Source organism: Scyliorhinus torazame, chromosome 16 (assembly GCF_047496885.1).
Source record: "Scyliorhinus torazame isolate Kashiwa2021f chromosome 16, sScyTor2.1, whole genome shotgun sequence".
Classification (NCBI taxonomy): Eukaryota; Metazoa; Chordata; class Chondrichthyes; order Carcharhiniformes; family Scyliorhinidae; genus Scyliorhinus; species Scyliorhinus torazame.
The window spans coordinates 148242539-148262905 of record NC_092722.1 but is presented as its reverse complement, the minus strand read 5'-3'; the positions used below and the strand labels follow the sequence as shown (position 1 = coordinate 148262905).

At 42.5% G+C, this 20367-nt stretch overlaps 1 protein-coding gene and 1 long non-coding RNA gene across 7 annotated transcripts in view; one reads left to right on the top strand and one right to left on the bottom strand.

Annotated features, from left to right (window-relative positions):
- LOC140393128 (uncharacterized) overlaps positions 1-1391 on the bottom strand; it is a 190072-nt gene extending 188681 nt beyond the window's left edge. Inside the window, exon 1 of the long non-coding RNA XR_011935507.1 lies at positions 1112-1391. This is a non-coding gene — a long non-coding RNA (uncharacterized lncRNA). The remainder of the gene's footprint in view (positions 1-1111) is intronic.
- Positions 1-20367, top strand: part of ptprea (protein tyrosine phosphatase receptor type Ea) — a 452659-nt gene that overhangs the window by 190477 nt on the left and 241815 nt on the right. The gene's annotated exons all lie outside the window — the stretch shown is intronic.

Genomic DNA, 20367 nt, shown 5'->3' with positions numbered 1-20367 from the left:
AATTAATCTAAGTAGCTAATCATGCTCCTTGGGTCTGATGTTAACCATCTATTAATATTTAATGTTCAAATCTTTTCATCCTCCCCTTTCTTCACAATGTATCTTTGATAAGGGTTCAGCCGGGCTAAAATTTGACATGGGCAGTATGGCAAACGGTCAATGCTGAATTGGCAGCACACATTAATCTCTGCCTGATTTTCTGTGCAATTGACTTTAATGGAACTGACAGTTGGGTGGGGTACAATAGGAGCTGTGATTGCCACTGTAAATTTTGCACTACTCCAAGTGTTGAGTTTCCCACCCCCACCACCCCCCTCCCCGACCGCTTTGCTGCTTTAGTTGAAGATTACCAAGAATCTTAAATTTGCTATTTTTGGATTCAGAAATAATAAGTGGCAATCTGTTGCTCGGTGCATGCATCCATTACACTTGGGTCAGCTTTTTAGTTTTTTTGTTACAAGCTCAATGCAAGACACGATTTTCCTGTGAGTAAAGCAATTTTAGTGACTTGTAGAAACAGAGTATGAACCTCCCGAGTGTGAATTTCTGTTCCTTTGTCATTTATAGTTCATAAGATGATCAGATAAATGCAGTTTAGAAAGTCTGTTTTTGGATTAATCATTAAGAAAGGTGCGTTATATTTCCCCGCACCATCACACTGTCTTACCATGATTTAATTTTAAGCTTTAGTGCCTGCCTAGCTTATCTGGAAGAGCATTCTGAGTCAATGCCTCCTATCCAACATTATCCTGTTGCCAGTTTTGGTCTATGCTGCTTTGTTGTCAGAACATGACTTGCCTGGAAACTTTGCTTGAACTTGCTTCTGTATTACTTGGTGTTTCTTTCCCAGACTGAAGAGTCTCACCACTCTTTCCTCATAACTCAATTGTTGTTGCCAGGGGTCAGTCCTCATGGGTTTTCTTTGTGTTGCCTCCAATAGTTTTGATAGAAAATTACTCAACCCTCTGCAAGCCCAGCCCCCAAAATAAATTCACACCCTCTCTTAACTGTTGTGGCATTACCAAGACATAGCGCAAATAAGTAAAGTTGTTCATGTGCATAAAGCTTTATAAAGAAATTATGCAGAAGCAAACACAGTCCTCTCCCTCACCTCATCTTTGTTATGACTGTTGCATTCAGTACGTGGAGAATTCTTTCTTGGAGGGCGAACTTCTGCAGCTCCCATCCTCTTTGCAGCTCTGACACAGGTATTATGGTATCATTCAGTGTAGGAGAGACTGCCCTTCCCTTTTCTGTTACCTATTCCCACCTGTAATAAGGAAAGTATTCATTCAATCCAGTGCAAATAGTTTTAACACAACAAGCAGAAGTGCCATTCCAAGGCCTTGACATTATGTTGTAGTTTCGAAGCATTTGAAATGGTGCCTTTAAATGTCTGTGCTTGACAGAGTTATAAAAGGATGCAGAATAGTAACAAAAGAATTAGAAGTGACTACAAGCATGATTAAAGTGAGAGGTTTTGAGGAGATAAAGAGATAGGTAAAAAGACAAATGTATTTTTTCTCTTTTTGAGGTTACATTTTCTTTGTGCTTATACTGCATTTCCCTGTAATATTTTAAAACATGCATTTACCCCTTTAAATGGGATTGCACCTGCTAAACTGGGTGGAGAAGAATTTATTATTTGCATGTTAAATGTTTATATGTGAATGTCACCAATCAGAAAATATAGCTCTTAATTTCCACACATCAGGGATCAATGTTTTATCTGCATATTGGAAGGTCAATTTAAAACCACAAGCCACTGTAATATAATGGCATGTACAATCTTTGAACAGTCTGTGAAGTTGCGGAATATATTTTAAGTAATTATTATGGACACTATTTATACAAAGTGTTTTCTTTCGGAATTTGGAATTTAATGCATTGTTGATCTTCTGTCGAGATCAAATTCTAGCAATATATTCAATCCAGAGCCATTAATTATGTTTTAAGTCAGTCTGAAAGTAGAAAGCAATTGGAGCAATGGATTTTTTGCTGGTGGTTTTCTGACTTGCTAGATCAATGTTTGGATGGTGGTGTAGTGGTTAGCACTGCTGTCTCATGGCGCCGAGGACCCAGGTTTGAACCTGGCCCCGGGTCACTGTCCATGTGAAGTTTCCACATTCTCCACGTGTCTGCGTGGGTCTCATCCCACAACCCAAAGATATGCAAGGAAGGTAGATTGGCCATGCGAAATTGCCCCTTAATTAGAATTTCTTTTGAAAAGATCAGTGTTTGGCTCATAGCTCGTTTGATGCTGGAGGAACTATACCCTCACCATATAAATGCAACTGTTCAGTTATCACAACTAACAGCGAGTTAGTGGTTTCAATTCACTAGCCACATGTTGTTTCACTCTTCAGCTCAGTCGGGATCTTCCCAAAGATAATAACCAATAGTAACATGCATAGTTTCCTAAAATGTGTAAGTGGTGACCAACAAGTTAAAAAACAAAATTATTGGCATGTGGTTGCCTTTCTCAAAAGACCAGGCAGCAAGAGCATTACCCACACCACAAGATTATCCCTATTCAATTACCCCTATTTTACTCTTACTGGGGCCGGGAGCATAGAAAAGTGCAAGCAGGGGATAGCTAATTGACCCTATTCAAGACCCATTAAGACATATTAATGGAGGTTGATCAGGATTTTCCAGTTGGCCTTCAGATTCCCAGAGGCAACGGAGGACAGTTCAGCTATCTGGAAATGGCCTTTCCCTCTGGCTGATTGGAGGGTGGAGGTCCAGTACACCAGGCAGGCTTGGCACTGCCTCATTGCTTCTGTACATAATGGATACCAGAAACCTCGAAAATGGAGGATGCATAGAAGGGCATGGAAGGGGCCTGGAATATTAGAAAAGATCTGAGAGTTATGGAGAACATGGAGAGTGTGAGATGTGAGGGAAAGAGAGCATAACAACCACCACAAAAGGATTGGGCTACATTCACGACCTTTTGTAGTTTCCTGTGATCTTGGGCAGAGCAGGATCCATACCAAGCTGTGACACAAGCAGAAAGAATGCTTTTTATGGTGCATCTGTACCATACCAACTGTCCTGGCTTGAGACAATTCACACCTCTTTAACCCCTCACTCTCCCTAAGAGATTAATTAACTGCAAATGCTCACATTCAAAGTATCGTCTGCATCTTTGACTTTGTCTATATATATGTTTCTGAACCCACCTCTTCATTCACCTGAGGAAGGAGCTGTGCTCGAAAGCTAGTGATTTGAAACAAACCTGTTGGTCTTTAAACTGGTGTTGTAGGACTTCTTATTTTGTTTTGATTACCAGTTTAGTGACCACAGACGGGTCCAAGGCAAATGGATAAATAGAAACTAGTGTTATGGGCCAGGGTTTAGAGAACCCCAAAGTGTATCATGGAGTTCACCTGACCCACAACTTTTAATAGATTGTGGTATGGGGAGCACATGACACACTCTACAGGTGTGGTACAGCAGAAATGGAAAAGTATTTTTAAAGCAAAACAATGTTTATTCTATGAACTCAAGTTAACCTTTTTAAAACATACAGTGAACATCTTAGCAACCATCAATTCAAATACAACCCCCAAAGAATACAACACTAAGTGATTCTTACTTTCCTTTTAACATCCATAAGACTTAAAAAAACACCTTTTAACAGAAAGACATCAGGCTTAACTTCACTACTGAGAACAGTTACCACGTTGAAATCAGCAAACGGAGACTCATAAGCTTGCAGATATTTACACACATCCTGCTGTGATTGCAGCTTCTCCAAAACTAAAATGAAACCAAACAAATCCTGCAGCAAAAAGCCTAAAGTGAAAGTAAAAAGCTGACAGCCCAGCTCCACCCATTCTCTGACATCACTTCAGTAATAAACACTGATTTCTCAAAGGTACTCTCACTACAGATATTTATATACACACCCAATTTTCAACACCCATTTCTTAAAGGTACTCTCACATGACACCTCCCACCAAGAAAAAATAATAAACCATCAACTTCAAGACGGTTCCATTTTTCACCTTTGCACTATCCTTTAAGAAATGCACATAGTAAATATACATTTTCGTTTCAAAAAACCAACACACACACACAGGAATAATAATATAATCCATTTTTTTTTCTGTTCTTCTTCCTACCACTGGACCTGCATCTGTTCATCACATTTGTGACAAAGCATCGGCTATCACGCTTTCTCGTCCTGCCCCATGTACTATTTTTAAATGAAATGGCTGTAACAATAAACTCCAGCGAAACAGCCTTGCATTGTTATTCCGGAACTGCTCCAAAAACGTCAACGGATTATGATCAGTATATATAATGGTGTCAGACGGATTGCTAGTCACATAAATGTGAAAATGTTGCAAAGCCAGCACCAAACTCAAAGTCTTCTTCTCAATCGTTGAATACTTTTTCTGGTGAGAATTCAATTTCTTTGAAAAATAACCAATAGGCCGCTCTAGCCCTTCGTCGTGGCCTTGTAGAAGCACCGCACCTACACCCACCTCAGTCGCCTTAACAGCCACTTTGAATGGTTTGGTATAATTTGGGATGACTAACACAGGAGCAGTGGTTAACACAGCCTTCACGCCATCAAATGCCTGTTGACACTCCGCTGTCCACTGGAATTTGTCACGCTTCTTGAGCAAGTCCGTCAGTGAAGCGACCACATTGCTAAAAGTCAGGGCAAATTTCCGGTAAAATCCACTCAGACCAAGAAATCGCATTATTTCCCGTCGTGTCGAGGGTATCAGAAACTCCCCAAAAACTTTTGTTTTCACATCCCGTGCGACCATTCGACCCTGTCTGATTGTATGGCCAAGGAAAGTGACTTGGGCCTTTCCAAATTCACTTTTGGCTAGGTGTACCACCAAACCTGCCTCCTGAAGTCGATCGAATAACATATAGAACATAGATCATTACAGCGCAGTACAGGCCCTTCGGCCCTCGATGTTGCGCTGACCTGTGAAACCACTCTAAAGCCCCTCTACATTATTCCTTTATCGTCCATATGTGTATCCAATGATCATTTGAATGCCCTTAGTGTTGACGAGTCCACTACTGTTGCAGGCAGGGCATTCCACGCCCTTACTACTCTCTGAGTAAAGAACCTGCCTCTGACACCTGTCTTATATCTACCTCCCCTCAATTTAAAGCTATGTCCCCTCGTGCTAGACATCACCATCTGAGGAAAAAGGCTCTCACTGTCCACCCTGTCCAATCCTCTGATCATCTTGTATGCCTCTTAACCTTCTTCTCTCTAATGAAAACAGCCTAAAGTCCCTCAGCCTTTCCTCATAAGATCTTCCCTCCATACCAGGCAACATTCTGGTAAATCTCCTCTGCACCCTTTCCAATGCTTCCACATCCTTCCTATAATACGGCGACCAGAATTGCACACAATACTCCAAATGCTGCCGCACCAGAGTTTTGCACAGCTGCAACATGGCCTCATGGCCTCCGAAACTCAATCCCTCTACCAATAAAAGCTAACACACCGTACGCCTTCTTAACAACCCTCTCAACCTGGGTGGCAACTTTCAGGGATCTATGTACATGGACACCGAGATCTCTCTGCTCATCCACACTGCCAAGAATCTTACCATTAGCCCAATACTCTGTCTTCCTGTTATTCCTTCCAAAATGAATCACCTCACACTTTTCTGCATTAAACGCCATTTGCCACCTCTCAGCCCAGCGTTGCAGCTTATCAATGTCACTCTGTAACTTGTAACATCCTTCCGCACTGTCCACAACTCCACCAACGTTAGTGTCATCTGCAAATTTACTCACCAATCCTTCTATGCCCTCCTCCAGGTCATTTATAAAAATGACAAACAGCAGTGGCCCCAAAACAGATCCTTGTGGTACACCACTAGTAACTGGACTCCAGTCTGAACATTTCCCATCAACCAACACCCTTTGTCTTCTTCCAGCTAGCCAATTTCTGATCCAAACTGCTAAATCACCCTGAATCCCACGCCTCCGTATTTTCTATAGTAGCCTACCGTGGGGAACCTTATCAAACGCTTTACTGAAATCCATATACACCACATCAACTGCTTTACCCTCATCCACCTGTTTGGTCACCTTCTCAATGAACTCAATAAGGTTTGTGAGGCACGACCTACCCTTCTCAAAACCGTGTTGACTATGTCTAATCAAATTATTCCTCTCCAGATGATTATGCATCCTATCTCTCACAAACCTTTCCAAAATTTTGCCCACAACAGAAGTAAGGCTCACTGGTCTATAGTTACCTGGGTTGTCTCTACTCCCCTTCTTGAAAAAGGGGACAACATTTGCTATCGTCCAGTCTTCTGGCGCTATTCCTGCAGACAAAGATGACTTAAAAATCAAAGCCAAAGGCTCAGCAATCTCCTCCCTAGCTTCCCAGTGAATCCTAGGATAAATCCCATCCGGCCTAGGGCACTTATCTATTTTCACACTTTCCAGAATTGCTAACACCTCCCCCTTATGAACCTCAAGCCCTTCTAGTCTAGTAGCCTGAATCTCAGTATTCTCCTCGACAACATTGTCTTTTTCCTGTGTGAATACGGATGAAAAATATTCATTTAGCACCTCTCCTATCTCCTCGGACTCCACGCACAACTTCCCACTACTGTCCTTGACTGGCCCTACTCTTACCCAGGTCATTTGTTTATTCTTGACATATCTATTGAAAGCTTTACGGTTATCCTTGATCCTACCTGCCAAAGACTTCTCATGTCCCCTCCTGGCTCTTCTTAGCTCTCTCTTGAGGCCCTTCCTAGCTAACTTGTAACTCTTGAGCGCCCTAACTGAACCCTCATGTCTCATCTTTACATAAGCCTCCTTCTTCCTCTTGACAAGTGTTTTGACTGCTTTAGTAAACCACGGTTCCCTTGCTCGACCACTTCCTCCCTGCCTGACAGGTACATACTTATCAAGGACACGCAGTAGCTGTTCCTTGAACAAGCTCCACATTTCCATTGTGCTCATCCCCTGCAGTTTCCGTCTCCATCCGATGCATCCTAAGTCTTGCCTCATCGCATCATAATTGCCTTTCACCCAGATATAACTCTTGCCCAGCGGTATATACCTATACCTTTCCATCACTAAAGTAAACATAACCCAATTGTGGTCACTCGCACCAAAGTGCTCACCTACCTCCAAATCTAACACCTGTCCTGGTTCATTACCCAGTACCAAATCCAATATGGCCTTGCCTCTCGTTGGCCTATCCACATACTGTGTCAGGAAACCCTCCTGCACACATTGGACAAAAACGGACCCATCTAAAGTACTCGAACTATAGTGTTTCCAGTCAATATTTGGAAAGTTAAAGTCCCCCATAACAATTACCCTATTGCTTTCACTCCTATCCAGAATCATTTTTGCAATCCTTTCCTCTACATCTCTGGAACTTTTCAAAGGCCTATAGAAAACCCCTAACAGGGTGACCTCTCCTTTCCTGTTTCTAACCTCAGCCCATACTGCCTCAGTCGACGAGTCCTCATCAAACGTCCTTTCTGCCACAGTAATATTGTCCTTGACTAACAATGCCACCCCTCCCCCTCTTTTACCACCTTCCCTGAGCTTACTGAAATATCTAAACTCCGGCACCTGCAACAAACATTCCTGTCCCTGCTCTATCCATGTCTCCGAAATGGCCACAACATCAAAGTCCCAGGTACCAACCCATGCCGCAAGTTCACCCACCTTACGATAACATCTGAGGGAAAATAAAAGAAAAACTACTTACCAGTCACCAGCCAATCCCTTACCTGCAGGCTGTGACTTCACGGTTCAACTTATTTCTACTTCTACCTGCCCTCGAGCCTTCCCCTTGATCTTTACAGTAGTTGTTTTTTTTTGGTTAGAGGAGTGGGTAGGGAGGGAAACACTGAAGAAGTGTTTCGGGTTTAAGTGTCACTTGACAACAGCTCCTCCACAAACCATCTTCAAGTTAGGGTGAGCACAACAGACGAATGCAAATTGCCCCCGCGAAGCCAATCAGCAGCTCTACTGTACCGCCCTCTGCTGGGTGCTTGTCTTCACTTCAACAGCAAGGGTCTCTTGCTCAGGTACACCTTCAAGTTAGGCTGAGCACAACAGACGTATGCAAATTGCCCCTAGCAACAGCCAATCAGCAGCTCCGCTCTACTGCCCTCTGCTGTAGAAATTCCATCAGATGTTTTAAATGTTCTTTCCATGTCTGGCTGAAAATTACCAGATCGTCGATGTATACCGCACAATTGGGTAATCCTGAAACAACTTTGTTAGTTAACCGTTGAAATGTGGCTGGGGCGTTTTTCATGCCAAATGGCATAACTTTGAATTGGTATATACCATCCGGAGTCACAAAAGCTGAAATCTCCTTCGCCCTTTCGGATAAAGGTACCTGCCAGTAACCTTTAAGTAAATCCAGTTTGTAAATAAAAGCTGATTGTCCCACTTTCTCAATGCAATCCTCCAAACGTGGGATAGGATAAGAGTCTGTTCTTGTAATGTATTAACATTTGTATAGTCCACACACAACCGTTGGGTACCATCCGGTTTTGGTACCATCACTATGGGTGAGCTCCATTGGCTGCAACCCACTTCAATTATGCCATTTTTAAGCATACTCTCAATCTCTTTGTTAACCTGTGCCAATTTTAAAGGGTTAGGTCTGTATGGATGTTGTTTGATTGGAACAGCATTTCCCACATCTCCATCATGTATAGCCATTTTAGTACTTCCCAATATCTCTACAAACTTCCCCACGTGATATCAATAACTCTTTCAGGTCAGTCTGTTTTTCCTCTGGGAGGTAACTCAACAATTTATTCCAATTTTTAAGAAGATAATTTAAGTTGAGGTATGTCAAATTCACAGTCATCTGGATTTCGTTCGTCACTTTGAGTTAGAATCATTAAACCCTCCTCCTTTTTCTCTCCTTCCCTTTCAAAGTACCTTTTAAGCATATTCACGTGACACACTCGGTGAGTTTTCCTTCTATCTGGCGTTTTTACCACATAATTCACCTCACTTAATTTCCTTTCAATCTGATAAGGTGCACAAAACCTTGCTTTTAAAGGTTCATCTACCACTGGTAACAATACTAAAACTTTATCTCCACAGGCAAAACTATAAACTTTGGATTTCTTGTTCGCTACCCGTTTCATCACATTTTGTGCAACTTTTAAATGCTGTCGAGCCAATTCACCTGCTCTATTTAATCATTCGCTAAAATTTGACATGTAATCCAATAATGTAATTTCCGATTTCTCACTCACCAATCTTTCCTAAATCAATTTAAGTGGTACTCTTACCTCATGACCAAAAATTATTTCAAAAGGATTGAATTTGGTTGACTCATTAGATGCATCCCGAATTGCAAACAGTACGAATGGAATTCCTTTATCCCAATCCTCTGGATAATCTTGACAATAAGCCCTCAACATTGCCTTTAATGTCTGATGCCACCTTTCTAATGCTCCCTGCGATTCTGGATGGTATGTCTAATCAAATTATTCCTTTCTGCGAATCTGCAGTTGATTTAAATTGTTTTATTCTGAAGCTTGTCATAGAATTTACAGTGCAGAAGGAGGCCATTCGGCCCATCGAGTCTGCACCAGCTCTTGGAAAGAGCACCCTACCCAAGGTCAACACCTCCACCCTATCCCCATAACACAGTAACCCCACCCAATACTAAGGGCAATTTTGGACACTAAGGGCAATTTATCATGGCCAATCCACCTAACCTGCACATCTTTGGACTGTGGGAGGAAACCAGAGCACCCGGAGGAAACCCACACACACACAGGGAGGATGTGCAGACTCCGCACAGACAGTGACCCAAGCCGGAATTGAAACTGGGACCCTGGAGCTGTGAAGCAATTGTGATATCCACAATGCTACCATGCTGCCCGTATATCTATCCTATTTTCTTTGAAAAACCTTGAGGTAAAATCCGATCCTTGATCCGATTGTATTTCTGTGGGTAGTCCATATCTAGTAAAGAAATTAAGTAACTCCTCCACAATTCTTTTAGCTGTAATATTACGTACGGGAATGGCCTCTGGAAACCTCGTAGACATATCCATTATAGTCAAAAGATATTGATTCCCACTTTTCATTTTAGGAAGCAGTCCTACGCAATCAATTAGGACCCTTGTAAAAGGTTCCTCAAATGCTGGAATGGGTATTAAGGGCGCTGGTTTTATCACTGCTTGAGGTTTCCCTATCACTTGACATGCATGACATGATTGACAAAATTTAACTCCATCTTTATGTAGTCCAGGCCAATAAAAATGTTTTTGTATTTTAGCTTGAGTTTTCCTCATTCCCAAATGGCCTCCCACTGGTACCGCATGTGCAACTCGCAACACCTCCTTTCTATACCCTCCCGGCAATACTACTTGAACTTCTGCCCACTTTTCATCCGCCTGCATATGTAAAGATCCCCATTTTCTCATCAAGCCATCACTTTTATGGTAATAACACACTGGTATACACTCTGATTCCTCTTCCGTATAAGCTTTCTGAATACATCCGTTTTATTTCTATATCTTTTTGTTGTAACTCCGCCAATTTTCCTGAACTAAAAATAATCGCCTCATCGTCCACCTGTTCTTGTCCTTTTTCAACAATCTGATCAAAAATTCTTTCTGATCATGGCACTTCAACTTATCTTCACTCTTTGACTTTTCCTCTTGTCTTAACCTGTGACTTTGCGACCTTGTTACTACAGAATCCGGAAAAATCCCAGGATATTCGTCCTTCAACTCTTCAGTTTTCTGATTTTCCACTGGCTTATCAACCACAGTAGGCATCACTCCCACCTGCGATCCAAGATAAACTGTATTCCTGGGCAAGATAGTTTCTCTATTACTCCTACTACCACTTCACCACTCGTCACTGGACTTTCCAACCTTACCTTATATAATGGAACACTACTCCTCTCACCCTGAATTCCACATATTACCAACTTTCCTGGCAGTATTCTTCCCAAACTACATTACTCCTCATCTCTTATCATCAAGGATTGACTAGCTCCCGTAGCTCTTAAAATTGTGACTTCTTTACCTGCTCCCCCTGATACACATGAGTAAACTTTACCCACACAAGTAAATTCTTTAAAGACATCAGACGCCTTGTTATCAATCACCTCTTGATCAGGCTGCACAATCTTTTGCACCACCTTCGCTTCATTTGGGCTTTCCTTTACCACTTTAACAAACCCCACTGTCTTATCCTGTTTGACCACATCAGCCTTCCCAGTGCTTTTCTTCAACCACCAACACTGTGACTTTACATGGCCTAGTTTATTACAGTGAAAATATTTGAAACTTTTAATTTCTCTTCCACCCTCCTGGATTTCTTCTTTAATCTGAGGTATACTCTCCTTATTGTCTCCCATCAGATCACCTTTACCTTTACCATTTGAGTATTTCTCATGTCCCCAGTTTTTATCCCTCACAGGCTGAAACTGATGTCAGAAACCAAGCTTTGATTTATGAACTAATTCATAATCATCTGCCATTTCTGCTGCTAATCTCGCAGTTTTAACCCTCTGTTCTTCCACATGAGTTCCCACTATATCAGGAATTGAATTTTTTAACTCCTCCAAAAGTATAATTTCTCTGAGAGCTTCATACGTTTGGTCTATTTTCAAAGCCCTTATCCACCTATCAAAATTACTCTGTTTGATCCTTTCAATCTCCATGTATGTTTGACCAAAATCTTTCCTTAAATTTCTAAATCTTTGTCTGTAGGCTTCAGGCACCAGTTCATAAGTACCTAAGGTGGATTTTTTCAGCTCCTCATACATCTCAGATACCTCCTCCGGTAGTGATGCAAACACTTCATTAGCCCTACCTACCATCTTTCTTTCAATCAGTAATACCCACATGTCCTGTGGCCATTTCATTTGTTTAGCTACCTTCTCAAATGAAATGAAAATGGCTTCTACATCCTTCTCATCAAACCTTGGCAATGTTTGGACATATTTAAATAGATTCCCACCAAGCCTTCGACTTTGACGCTCTTTCTCACTATCCTCATCACTATCATCCAACTGTACGTTTCCCTTTACTTCTGCCCATTTTAACTGACTGTCATGTTTCATGGCCATTTTCTGAAGTTCAAACTCTCTCTCTTTATCTTTTTCCCTGATCTGTATCTCCCTTTCTCTTTCTTTTTGTTCTACTAGGGCTATTCTATCTTTTCTCCCTTCTTCTCTCTCCTTTTCTTTTTCCTCTCTCTGTGGTACAGCAGAAAAGGAAAAGTATTTTTAAAGCAAAACAATGTTTATTCTATGAACTCAAGTTAACCGTTTTAAAACATACAGTGAACATCTTAGCAACCATCAATTCAAATACAATCCCCAAAGAATACAAAACTAAGTAATTCTTACTTTCCTTTTAACATCCACAAGACTTAAAAACACCTTTTAACAGAAAGACATCAGGCTTAACTTCACTGCTGAGAACAGTTACCACGTTGAAATCAGCAAATGGACACTCATAAGATTGCAGAGATTCACACACATCCTGCTGTGATTGCAGCTTCTCCAAAACTAAAATGAAACCAAACCCACCCTGCAGCAAAAAGCCTAAAGCGAAAGTAAAACGCTGACAGACAGCCCAGCTCCACCCACTCTCTGACATCACCGCAGTAATAAACACCCATTTCTTCAAGATACTCTCACTACAGATCTTTATATACACACCCATTTATAAACACCCATTTCTTAAAGGTACTCTCACATGACACTAGTTTAATTGCAAAAGATTAATATGTTCAGTGCTCTTCAGATCCCAGCCGGGTCTGAGGTGTCGGTTCCAAGTCTGGCTAACTTTTCTATCAAACCCTGTCCATGGGCTCCCCACCCCTCAGCAGGGAAGCTCGTACTCAAGGCTCATGGGGAGACTGCTCTAACCCCGTGGGTTTTGGCAGGTTATAACAGCCAAGTCCCATTAAATGGAGGTCGGCCCTCAATCATGCCAGCCTCGCCATCTGCCCAGCTCTGTTGTTGACTTGGGCCTGGCTCGGAAGGCAGCAAGCCTACACCTGACACCCAGAGACCAAAATACCAGGTCAACTGGTTGACCTTTCGATGTCTGGAGGCCTATGTCAGGAAATGGCCTGACTCGCAGCTCCTGCACTGTGGGTTAAAATTCTATCCTATTACACCTTGTTCTGGACTCTCCAGTCAGGGGAAAATGACTCTCATCATTTATCCTGTTGAGTACTTAAGAGTTTTTTTTACCTTTCAATGAGATCACTTCTCATTTTCCTAAACTTCTAAGAATAAATGCCCGTTCTACTTAATCTTTCCCTTAGGACAGACTTCATATTTCAGGAATCAATCTAGTGAACCTTTATTGTATGCCTTCTAAGACTAGTAGATCTTTCATTACGAAAGCAGTCAAAACTGTATACAGTATTATAGCTGTCGTCTAATAATTGCAGCAAGCTTTCCCTACTCTTGTACATTAATCGGCTAGTAATTTGCCTTCCAAATTGATGTAACTACATGTTAATATTCTGATTCCAGTCCAAGAACAGCGAAAATGTATTTTTTAATGTGTAACTTGGAACTGAAACAGTATGACAGATAAAAAGGTTACTTTCAGACTTCCATTATTCTAAAATATGTTAACCCAAAATGTGTTCGAAGAGTTACTTGAAAGGACTGTTAAAGCTTTGTTGTAGTTCCATCATGAATTACATCACTGAATCAGTCATAATTCACCATATTGTTATTACACTTGTGTGAGTTCAAGTAGAACCCGGATTGCAGCGATGCTTCAACAGTATATATGAACCCTTCTCTGAATTAGTGTTTTCCAAATATTGTGTATTTGAGGGGCCCATTGCAAATACTTCACTCCTGGGGACCCAGTCCTAAATTGTGGAAGACAATGGGTGGAATTTTCTCATTTATTTGTGGCTGGCTTCCTCCACCATATTGTTAAGGACTAGTAAAACAAAAGTGAAGGGACGGGTCTCATGACATCACGCTGGTGTCAGCAACATGTATTTAAATGATTGTGGTGCCCCAAAACAAAATATTAAAAATAGAACACACTGCCTCCCCAGTGGAACTGTCCCCTATTCCATTGGTGGGGGATTCCGTGGTTGGGGGAGGGGTAGTGCAAGGGGATAGTGCCAGAGGGCCTTCCTTGGGTGAAATTCAAATTCCATGGAGGGGGTGCAGTTCCCAGGGCAGTGCTAAGGGGACGTGCCAGGGAGTCCCAGAGCACTGTCAAACATGCCCCTCTCCCTCCTGGGGATGTTCTCACCTGCACGTCTCCGGCAGGTTCTGCTAACCAGGTGCATGCTGTGGGCGAATTTGTCATGAATGGGCAATCTAACTGGGAGTGGGAAGCAGTCAGGTCTGATAATTATATTTAAATGTATTCAAATGGGGAATTTCCATCACATCATTGGCAGGGGCAGGGACAGTCGGAACAATCGCCGGTCTGAACCGTGTTTTGGGACTGTTGCAGGTTGTCCCGCTGCTGATCCCATCTCCCCAAAACAAGTGAAAAATCCCCCCCATATTGCCTCAGTGTAAAACAGATTTTGTTTGTGCATAACGATTGTATTTATTTAGTGCCTTTCATGCATCAAGTGACCCAAGGTGCTGCATGAGAATTATCAAACAAAACATGACACAGAGCCACATTAGGGGATATTAGGTTCAACAGCAAAAACGTGTTCAAAGAGATAGGTTAAATGAGTGTCTTAACGGAGGAAAGTGAAGGACAGCGGCAGAGAGGTGGGAATTCCAGAGTTTACGGCCTAAACAATGGAAGCCATGACTACCAACAGTAGAGCGATTAAATTCAGGGATGCTCAAGAGACCAGAATCGGATGAGCGCAGATATCCCTGAGGTTGGTGGGGGTTGAGAGATTTAAAGAGATAGGGAGGAATGAGGCGAGAGAAGTATTTGATTAAATGGATGAGAATTTGAAAATTATGACAATCAGAAACAACTATAGCTTAATAAGCACAGCGCTGACAAGTGAACAGGACTTGGTGCGAGTTAAGACATGGATAGAAGAGTTTTGGCTGACCGCAAGTTTACGGGGGGTCGAATGTGGGAGATCAGCCAGGATTTTGTTGAACAGCCGAGTTTATGAGGTTATAAAGGCAAGAATGAGGGTTTCAGCAGCAAATGAGCTGAGATTGGTGAATTTGGGCAATGTTAAAGTGCTGAAAATAGGCAGTCTTGGTGATGACAAGAATATGTGGTCAGAAAAGCTAATTTCAGGGTCAAATATGACACCAGTGATGCAGACAGGCTGGTTTAATCTCAGACTGTTGCCAGGGACAGGGATTGAGTTGGTAACTAGGGAACTGTGGAGGCCCTCCCTCCTTACCAAATGCCTGGTCCTCGAATGGGCACTGAGTGCCTGTGAATGACAGACACTCCTGGCAGGCAAACCAACAAGGTTTGCTGGGCAACCTCCCTAGATGGCAACTCCCCTGCTTGCCACTGGTTGTATACCAGCGGTGGCAGGATGAGACTTTTAAGTGGCCGTGCTCCTCCCTTCCCATCCCAGCTTGATCAATGGAAGCTGGAAGGCAGTGGAATCCCCAACTGCCTAATCAAATGGACCCCATTTTCCCAACAACACTCCTGTGAGGAGGGGTGGACATTAAATTCCACTCTTGATCTCATGGGTCATTCAATCTCTGCCTGGGGAAATAAATAATACCAACAGTACCATTAATATTTATTTTAGCAAGCAGATGTTTATCAATTAGTTCTTTTTTAAAAATATATTTTTATTCTCCTTTTTCACATTCTCTTCCAAATTTACACCCAACAATAAACAATAATCAGTAACGAATGCAATGTCAATACCCATTTCCATAACAACGATCCCATCCTCCCACCAAACCCCCAAACACTAGCCCCCATGTTAACATAAACAAATGACAAAAAAGAATCAGGAATCACCAAATAGTCACCATTAACACATACAGTCCACCCGAATACACCCCTAATGTTTGATGTAATCCAATTCTCGAAAGCGCATAATGAATAACGCCCATGAATTGTAGAACCCCTCCATCCTTCCCCTCAGTTCAAATTTGACCTTCTCAAGCATCAAGAATTCCAGAGGTCCCCCTGCCACGCCAGGGCACAGGGCGGAGAGGTTGATCTCCACCCCTACAGGATCTGCCTTTGGGCGATTAACGAGGCGAAGGCTACAACATCTGCCTCCGCACTCTTTTCCAACCCTGGCTGGCCCGACACCCCGAATATGGCCACCCGAGGGCCTGGGTCCAGTTTCACTTGCACCACTTTAGCGATTACCCTAAAATCTTCCTTCCAGTAATCCTCCAGCTTTGGACAGGACCAAAACATATGAACGTGGTTCGCGGGCCACTTCTCCGCAACATTCACACACATAATCTACCCCCTCAAAGAGCTGTCTCACCCTTGACCTTGTAAGGTTACTCTTAACATCACCTTCAGCTGTATCAGCCCCAACCTCGTACACGAGGTCCAGAGTACTTCACACCAGAACCCCTGCTCCTTACCCTCTCCGAACTCTTCCTCCCACTTTACCTTGATCCCTTCCAGTGGCGCCTTCTCCTTTTCCAAAATAGCCCCGTAAACATAGAACATAGAACAATACAGCGCAGTACAGGCCCTTCGGCCCACGATGTTGCACCGAAACAAAAGCCATCTAACCTACACTATGCCATTATCATCCATATGTTTATCCAATAAACTTTTAAATGCCCTCAATGTTGGCGAGTTCACTACTGTAGCAGGTAGGGCATTCCACGGCCTCACTACCTTATACCCCCTTCTCCAGACTTCTGTCGTCAGCACCTCCTGCAACAATGCGGAAGCCGGCTCTACTGGGAAGCTCTGTATCTCCTTTCTGGCAAAGTTTCGAACCTGAATGTAACTAACTATTTCCACCTGCTCCAGCCCATACTTCGCTCCCAGCTCCTGCAATCCTGCAAACCGACCCCCATGAAACAAATCTTTTAGTGTCCTAATTCCTTTCTCCTCCCATCTCCGAAAATTTCCATTCCACTTTCCTGGCAATCAAATAGTTATTTGTTCAAAAAGCCCTGTGAAATTAGTCACCTTTACAGGATGTGTAACAATTGTCTGAAAATTGCATTTATTCCAGCTCTCATTTTGTCAATGTCTGATTCTTCTAATTTTAAAAGGAAAATAAAGCAATTGTACCAACACATAAACAGGTGAACATTATTTCTTGGAGTAATAAAAAGGCCATGTGTTGTTCCATTTGGAGTTTTATTGGTTCTGCCTTCAAGAAGCATCACTTCATAATGAGATTCCTATGTTTGCCTGATCCTCATCTCCTTTAACATTAGGACTGCACTCTACTAGCATCCAGAGAGATAGCCTAGAAATGAGCCACTAATGACATGGCAACAACAAAAAGAGACTTGACTTGCCTGGGAAAAAAGGATTATAAATACAGATAATTCCCAGATTGCCACACAATTGCGTTCCTCTGCCCCAAAGAATCAAGGATTCTGCGAAATATTTTAGTCGACTAATTTTTTTTTGCTCCAAGAGTCTTTCTGTCTCGAACGGTGTCTCACTGTCGTCTAAGTGCCGTGCCGAGTGGCGAAGGTGATTATGGTCTTCCAACCTTTCTGATCATAATGGACAGCCTTCTTTTAGAATTCCGGTTAAGTCAACCATTCTGGTTGTTAGCTGCTTCCTTTTCTGTCCGCCCCCTGCTCGTCTTCTATTAATCCTGGTGGTGGTTAGACACTCCAACCCTTCTGCAGGGATGTCTGGAGAACTCTATTTGTCTTTTGATAGCATTTAAGGGTTCCCTTATTCTTCTGACCTCATTCAGTATGTCTATGTTAGTTCTTTTCTTCACCCAGTTCACTCTCAGAATTATTCTTGAGCATCACATTTCTTTTGTTCCTCTTTCCCAATGCTCCAAGCTTCACATCCGCAATTCATTACTGACCAGAGGTGACATTTGAGGACATGGTTACTGCACTTCTATATATCAACAACATTGTGCTTTAGCGTTCACAAAAATTCAATGTTTACGATGACATTTCTGATCGTCAGTGTCAATTTTACAGGGTGAAATTGAAATGAATGCGACAGAACTGGTGGGAGCCCCGCACCGCTTCTTTCCAAGAAACCCAATGCAATTATCAGGTAATCAGGCACTTACTTGCCCAATGTTGGACCTCCGCCTTGATTAAGCCTCCAGTATGGTGGAAATCCAGCCCCTGAGGGCTGTTAGCCAATTAGAAGCTGACAGCTCTCCCGTACCGGCATTACCACCAGGAACGGTGGGCACAGCTGTCATTGCACTTGGACCAGCAGGCAGAATCACTGATGGATCCCTCAATAGAGGTGAGCATGGGTGAGACTTGGATAGTGGAGAGGAGTTCACCAGCGAGGAGTGAGCTGGATGCAAGGGCAAGGGGTGACTTTCAGTGAGCCCCCTTCCTGATGCCATCGGGTTCCTTGATCAAGCATAGAGTGTTTGTAAACAGGGCACCCATCTCTCTTGGAAGGTGTTCGTGGAGGTACTGACCACAATCCCAGGAAGACAAGTTCCTCATCTACCGTTGGCATTCAACCAGCATCAGTGGGATTAAGTGGCCGTTCACAGGGTACTTAATACCTTCACTTGGCCTCCGGACAGGAAGGCTGCTGTCCATCCCTCTCTCCCGTACCTTCTTCAGCAGAGGAGGTGGATGGTTGTGGGATTCCCACGCTGCACCCTCCCACCCAAATAAACAGAACCACTTGCCTCTGAACTCACTATGGGAGTTGTGGGGGAGAGGCACATGTGTGTGAGTGGTGGGACACTAAATTTCATACACAGGCTTTTGAGAATTTCTGTGCATTTTTCTTTTTACAAGACTTACCTTGTACTTTCAAGGATTGAAAGCATATTTTAACACATCTACAGCTGTGGTGAATGCTTTGTTATAACATTTATATATATTATATATAGAGAGATATTTATATATCTATACATATGGATTAAATTGATGTGTATTACATACTCCGGCTCCCAGCACCTGCTGGCTGCGATCAGCTCCACTTCTCGCTCTCCCTTTACCTCCCATGACTGAACTGGGGTATTCTGGCAAGACTAGTCCAAAGTTCCACCCTCCTCTTGAACAAATTGCCTGCGAAGATATGGTAGCTGCAGGCAGTTTACCCAGGGTGTAAAATGAGGCCCAGATCCATTTGGGGCTGGACTCCAGCTTCTTGGTTTGGTCTGCGTTGCCCATATAGCACCAAGTCTCGGCCCAAAAATGGGCCCAGATGAACTTCTACCATTTTAAAGTCCTCAGCCCAGCATTAAACGCAAGTGAATATTCAGATGCAGTTCATTCCATTGATGTTGAAGTACTTTTTACCTTTCCGCTTTCGTCAGTGAATGCAGGAATGTGATTCTTATGTTTTTGTTAATTCTTCCACGGAATGTGGGTGGCACTGGCAAGGCCAGCATTCATTACCCGTGCAATGTGTGTGAGACTCACTCATGCACAAATAAAGTCCAAATTCAAGTGCTGTATCAATGGAATAGACCGTGCTGATGTCTGTTTCACATTCACTCAATATTCACCTTCTGTAGAATTAAACAGACAATATTGGCATTCAGTGTGAAATATTTGCTGCTTTGGAAAGGCTGATGTGCTGCCAGTTGTGCATTCTCCATATGGCTAATGTGACACTTTCGCAGTACGTTTTTAACCATATGAAAACCGTATTTGCATCCACTTTGATATTTTACACCACAGATCAGTCTAGTGACATTATAGTGAATGCAAATCAGAGCACTGATGTGAGACAAAACTAATTTTGCAGACTACTGCATTAAAAGCGAATGAACAGCACTTAATTAATTCAGCTCTCTGTCTATGTATCCCTCTGGTGTCTGAGAGAAGAAAGGCATAATCTGACATGCAAAGGGGGGAAATATCTAAACTATGTTTGGTTTACCCATCACCACCTCCAAGAATTAAAACTTTTATTTTGTTACTTTCTCTATTACACTAAACTTATAAGCCCAGAATTCACTATGAAAATAAGGCCCATTGAAAATTAACTAGTAACCTTGGGTGAGGGAAAAATACCCCATGAATTGTGAATCCCCAAAACATGCTGTTAGCTTTGCGAAAACAGTGTTGTGACCTTAGTCTCGCTGTGATTTATGTGACTGTATTTGCATGTTAATTACCCTTTAAATTTGCAAGAGAAAGTTAAGTCCAGTAATTAACAGTGTAAGGACTCTTTCAATTATGTGTTAGTTGTTAATGATTACCGATCAACCTCTCTGGCCTAGAGAATAAACAGTCAGAAGCCTAGAGCTTTATTCCTTAGCGTATAGAATTGTTGGAGATTTGAA